The following is a 6,359-nucleotide window of genomic DNA, read 5'->3' as shown; positions in this document are numbered from 1 at the left end:
GTGGTGGCGGGGAGGAGGCAGAAATCCTCAATAAATAAATAAATAAATAAATAAATAAATAAATTTTAAAAAAGAAAGCTAGGCAAGAATGAGTCTACGAGTGAGCCACAAGAAAGAGACAGACTTTTTTTCTGCGAGAAAAAAGAGAGCAGTCATCTCTCTCACTTCAGTGATGTGTTATCTCCTGAGGGGAGAGAGGCAGCATTGTTTGTGAAGATTATACTGTGGCCCTGACAGCTCATGATAATGGGACTTAAGAGCTCCACTGTGGAAAACTGTGGCTACCGCTGTACACTGTTCTTAGCTGAGAGGAAGCCAGGGCAGACTGCTACAAAGGTCAACGCCGAATTTAAATGCACCTTCTTCTTCTTGGCAATCATTTCCATAGCATTTTATTCACAAACATTAAATGGCTTGCTGTTTCTCAGGAAAAACAGTCATTAACATTTTTATGTAGCTCTCCCGGTTTATAATTATGTTGTTACATATATGGACACTCTACAACGGTCTTACTGAGGAAAAATCCACTCTTTTCTCTGGATAATGAGGAGATAAGAGGGGTGACTGATCCCACTCAGCAATGATTCTGAACAACTGGATTTTGTCCTTGATGAAGGTAGAGAAAATTCTATTTAGAGAAGTCCATTTACCGGTAGTTAAATGTGCTGTTAAAAAATAAAAGCAATTTTAACACTAAAAAGACTTTAAACTGTATATATATATAAAAGTAATGAATTTACTCCTTCAATGATTGGAGTCCTTCCTTTGACAAAATCACCAGGTAAAGGAACCATGCATGACAAAGGAGTACTCTGGATGGGGAGGCTGGGTATCTGGAACGCTCTGTCACTTTCCCTGACTCTGGAAGAACCATTGTGGTTCCTCTGTAGATCCTAGCTTCTGAGGATCCCTGTTAGAATACACTGGCCTAAGGGTCAAGTTTTCCCCAGATCCCAACTCTATAGTTTCAGTGCACAGCTTCCAGGTTCTCTGGGATGAAAGGAGCGACATGACCATTTTGTGTTTGATGATAGTCAGTGTGCACCTTCTGCCTAGCCTGTGGGTGTCCTGAGATCCAGTGCAGGTTGGAAATCTACATTTAGTTGGAGATGAGACGTCTATATTGGCGGCTAAGGGACAGAGAAGCTGTGGAGACAGCATCAGTGTAGGGACAATACAGGGTAGAAGTTGCTTATAATGTACTTCATGCTTACTTAGGTAATATTGTATCTTTCTGGAGTCTTTAATGGAGTTTAAGGATAGTTATAGTTATACTTGTCCTTAGTTATAATAAAAATATAAATATAATATCAATATTATAACTTGCTTGATAAAATAATTCTTGCTTGATACCTGTTTTGTTATATGTAATTTTACTATGTTAAAATTAAAACCTTCCTTTTTATTTAAACAGAAAAGGGAAAATGATATGGGAAGTCTTTCTGTATATGTGTCACTCTTATTGGTTAATAAAGAAGCTACTTTCGCCCAATGGCTTAACAGAATATAGTCAGGCTGGAAATATATTTTTTTTTCTGGGCTTGTGAATTGTAGGCTGGTTTTTCTTTGCTTTAATGTCTAAAAGCCACTTATGAGTGATATTATTTGTCTTTCATGGTCTGGGTTACCTCACTCAATATGATGTTTCCTAGATCCATCCATTTGCCTGCAAATTTCAAAATGTTATTTTTTTCCGCTGTGTAGTACTCCATTGTGTAAATACACCACGTCTTCTTTATCTATTCTTTGATCAAGGGGCATTTAGGTTGTTTCCAGGTTATGGCTATGACATCAATGCTGCTGTGAACACTGTTGAGCACATGTCCTTGTGGTATGATTGAGCACCCTTTGGGATACCTACAAGTGGTATTGTTGGATCTTTAGGTAGATTGTTTCCTAATTTTCTGAAAAATTGTTTCCTAATTTTCTGAAAAATCGCCATACTGATTTCTAAAGCAGCTGTACCAGTTTGCACTCCCACCAGCAATGCAGAAGTGTTCCCTTTCCCCCACAGCCTCTCCAGCATAAGCTGTCATCAGTGTTTTTGATCTTAGCCATTCTTACAGGTGTAAGATGGAATCTCAGAGTTGTTTTGATTTGTATTTCTCTCGGTAAGGATGTTGAGCATTTCCTTAAGTGTCTTTCAGCCATTTTTGATTCATCTGTTGAGAGTTCTCTCTTTAGGTCTGTATGAGCACTAACTTATGCTTGCATGTGCACCTGCATTTGTCTCTGTGTGTGTATTTACCCGCCCTTCAGGTGAGTGAGTGCCAAAAGTAGAAGCGGGAGAAATCAGGGCACTCTCTTTTTGTATGGCTCGGCTGCCTCTGGAGGACTACATTTTCCAGAGCTCCAAGCATCCACGCCGATGGGATGCCTGTGAAGGTAAGTTTATCACCTCTTGTCGTCCGACACCACACAGGAATCTGTAGCTGTGATGAAGAAAGCTGCATCCCGAAACAGGCAGAGTTCGGACTCTCAACGTCTTTCCAGATTCCAGAGAACACCGGTGCCCACTAATGCAGCAATTTCCTCAAGCGGCTGACTGTAAATGAATCATTAATAATACATATTCAAATCTCCTTCTGTGATGTCTGGGGCTAGTGGGAAATGTTTGAGGGCTAACCTACTGTCTGGGAAAAGCTCTAACACTCTTCTGCTTGCTATACATAAATACACTTACATGTATTGCCTTCCATCTAGGGAAATCAAGATGCTATGCTATCAGCAGGCCCCAAACTAGAAGCCTTTTTTCAATATCCAGCCTGTTTACTTTGGGGATGAAGCAGCTGTTCATAAAGCAGTTTACATTCCACAGGTGCTCTGTGGCTCTGACTAATTGATCCGGGATGTACAGCGGAAAGAATTGGAAGAGAATGTTGCCCGGCTGCCGTCTGTTGGACCACACCGCACTGCCAGAGAAACGCCAGTTGAGAGCACTGTTAGACTTTCCGTGTCTATGGCTGCTGGTTTGATTTGCATCTAGCCAGTCGTCAGGGCTGCGTTTTAATTTGTAGTGCCACCTGCTTTATGGCTATGTGGAGCGTGCGGAGGAAAGATGGCTCGGGTGTTTATCCTTTTGGGCTAATGCAGTTTATACGCTAGCTAGTCCTTGAAAGTTGGCGCTTAAGACACTAATAAAGTGACAGAAAAGGGAGATTAAATGAATTTTAATTGGATAGCTGACATAGACAATGGATTTGCCAAGGTTGCTATTCTCTCCAGTTTTAGAAATCCGTGTGCAGTCAGATGTTTTCATCGAAGCCAGAACCAGTAACAAATAACCCCACCTATAATCTTCCATGCTCGATGCCCTTCCATGTTCAGTGTTCTTTTGGGCCCAAGTTCTATTTGTCGGTAAATTGAGAAATGCTTACTGATCTCAACTGTGCCCTTAAACCTTGTTAGGAGCTTCCAGGCCTCTCAGCCTTCTCGGTGCGATGAAGTGGTGAAGGCGGCTGGTTGATTCAGAAGTGTTAGGTGCCAGGCGGTTCATATATCTAGAAATGAGTTCTACCTGGACTGTAGGAGGATTTTTGGTAGGTAGCTAAAAGGCAGCATTCCTCAAGAACTTGTGAACCCAGTTCTGTTCTGCCAAAAGGAGTCTTTTCTGGTAGAAGGGAATGGTTGCCTGTGGTGTCTATTGGCATACCGAAGGTCATGCTGGCCTCCAGGATCCCTCAGTATCATAGGTACCTGTTACACAGTTCAAAGTCCATGCTGGCCTCCAGGCCCTTCCTCCCCCCAGCTGCTTGTCTTCCTTATAACACACGATTTGTCCGCCCGCTTTCTCTATTCCCACCCTTGCCACTCCCCCCTCCATCTCTTGCTCTCTCTGTCTCTCGCTATCTGCTCTCTCTTGCCGTGTTCTGTTTTTGTCTCCTGTTATTCCTCACTTGCTCTCGCTCTCACTTTCTCTTCCTCTCTGTCAGTCATTCCCCACATAGATTATCTCTCTTGCTCTCTGGCTAACTCACTATCTCCACTACTCTCCCTTGCTCTCCTTAGTCCTGGCCGTATCCATTCTGCTTTCTTTTCTCTTTGCTCCAGTTAGACTCATCCGGGTGTCTCTGGATACTTTCTCTTTTATTCACACCTCCACCCCTGCATAGTGGAGCAGTCATGTTTGTAGTTTCTTTTCTTTTCTTTTCTTTTCTTTTCTTTTCTTTTCTTTTCTTTTCTTTTCCTTTTCCCTCCCTCCCTCCCTCCCTTTCTGGTTTTTGGTTTTTCGAGGCAGGGTTTCTCTGTAGCTTTGGAGCCTGTTCTGGAACTAGCTCTTATAGACCAGGCTGGCCTTGAACTTGCAGAGATCTGCCCACCTCTGCCTCCTGAGTGCTGGGATTAAAGGCATGTGCCACCAGTGCCTGGCCATATTGGTGGTTTCTTTATTGCACCCCATGGCATACAAAGGCATAAAATATGACTAGTAATTTCTTTTCTGTGTCCCTCACACATAAAGACATAAAATATTGGAATTGTATTTGAAGATTTCCTAGAGCTTGCTAGGCTTGCTTAGGAAAATTTTCAACTGAACATGTTATCTGAAACACCACATGATCCCCAGTTTGGTGTGTACGTGCGCATGCATGGACCAGAGGACAGCCTCGGATGCCAGCCCTCACCTTTCACCTTATTTGACTCATGTTCCTTGTTGTCCTTCTTCTGTGTGAGTCTGGACAGCTGATCTATGACCCTCTGGGGTTTCTCCTTCCCCCATCTCCCTGTAGGAGCACTGCGGTTACAGATGCTTGCATTATAATTCAAGCTTTTACCTGAGTTCTGGAGATTCAGACTCTGGTCCACTGAGACATCTCCCCCCAGCTCCTCACAGGTCTGTTTTTGTTTGTGTGTTTTGTTTTAACCTCTGGTTGTGGAGGACACCTGTTTAGCCTCCTTTGTGCCAAGAGTGACCGTATGTCGCAGCTGTCAGGGAGATGAGGTGAGAGGCCTGATGTGGAGGGCATCTGGGGGAAACATGGCTCTACTGATAAGACACAGTCTGTTCATTTCCTGAATGGAGAATGATACCCGGAGCTATGGCAGCCATACTGTGCACATAAAACAGTAAGAACAAAGATAAAAAGCCAGTATGTCAAGGGCGCTGGGATAAAGGATGGATGGAGCCTGGCTCTTTGATAACATGGCTGAACTGGCCCGAGTCACATCTTTCCAGATTTTATGCTACAGTAACTAAATGTCTATTGCTAGAATTCTGCTGGCTGAGTTGTTTCTTACAGTCAGGAGCATTTCCAACAGGCCTGCTGTCAAACCAATCAATCAGCCAACCACCCAGCCCATTTTCTCATTTCTGCCCCCTCCTGCTTTTCCTGTTATATTCTCTCAGTTACATCTTAATTGTTCTGCCACCTAAGCCAGGCTCTTGGGCATCTTCCCCAGCCTCCTTTTCTGGCACTTCTCATTTTAATATAGGGCTTATTTTTTTGCATAACCTGTTGTTACTAATCCATAGTAGACACAGAAAACACGTTTGGTGGCCTGAACTAGAGTCACCACACATTCAGTGGCACAGATTGGCTCTTGGATAAGATTCAGTTAAAGTGGAGAAGCTAATTTTGATATGTATATATATATACATATCAAAATTAGCTTCTCCACTTTAACTGAATCTTATCCAAGAGCCAATCTGTGCCACTGAATGTGTGGTGACTCTAGTTCAGGCCACCAAACGTGTTTTCTGTGTCTACTATGGATTAGTAACAACAGGTTATGCAAAAAAATAAGCCCTATATTAAAATGAGAAGTGCCAGAAAAGGAGGCTGGGGAAGATGCCCAAGAGCCTGGCTTAGGTGGCAGAACAATTAAGATGTAACTGAGAGAATATAACAGGAAAAGCAGGAGGGGGCAGAAATGAGAAAATGGGCTGGGTGGTTGGCTGATTGATTGGTTTGACAGCAGGCCTGTTGGAAATGCTCCTGACTGTAAGAAACAACTCAGCCAGCAGAATTCTAGCAATAGACATTTAGTTACTGTAGCATAAAATCTGGAAAGATGTGACTCGGGCCAGTTCAGCCATGTTATCAAAGAGCCAGGCTCCATCCATCCTTTATCCCAGCGCCCTTGACATACTGGCTTTTTATCTTTGTTCTTACTGTTTTATGTGCACAGTATGGCTGCCATAGCTCCGGGTATCATTCTCCATTCAGGAAATGAACAGACTGTGTCTTATCAGTAGAGCCATGTTTCCCCCAGATGCCCTCCACATCAGGCCTCTCACCTCATCTCCCTGACAGCTGCGACATACGGTCACTCTTGGCACAAAGGAGGCTAAACAGGTGTCCTCCACAACCAGAGGTTAAAACAAAACACACAAACAAAAACAGACCTGTGAGGAGCTGGGG

The sequence above is a fragment of the Microtus ochrogaster genome, linkage group LG1, assembly GCF_000317375.1.
Source record: "Microtus ochrogaster isolate Prairie Vole_2 linkage group LG1, MicOch1.0, whole genome shotgun sequence".
NCBI lineage: Eukaryota > Metazoa > Chordata > Mammalia > Rodentia > Cricetidae > Microtus > Microtus ochrogaster.
Note: the sequence above shows the minus strand (reverse complement) of the source record.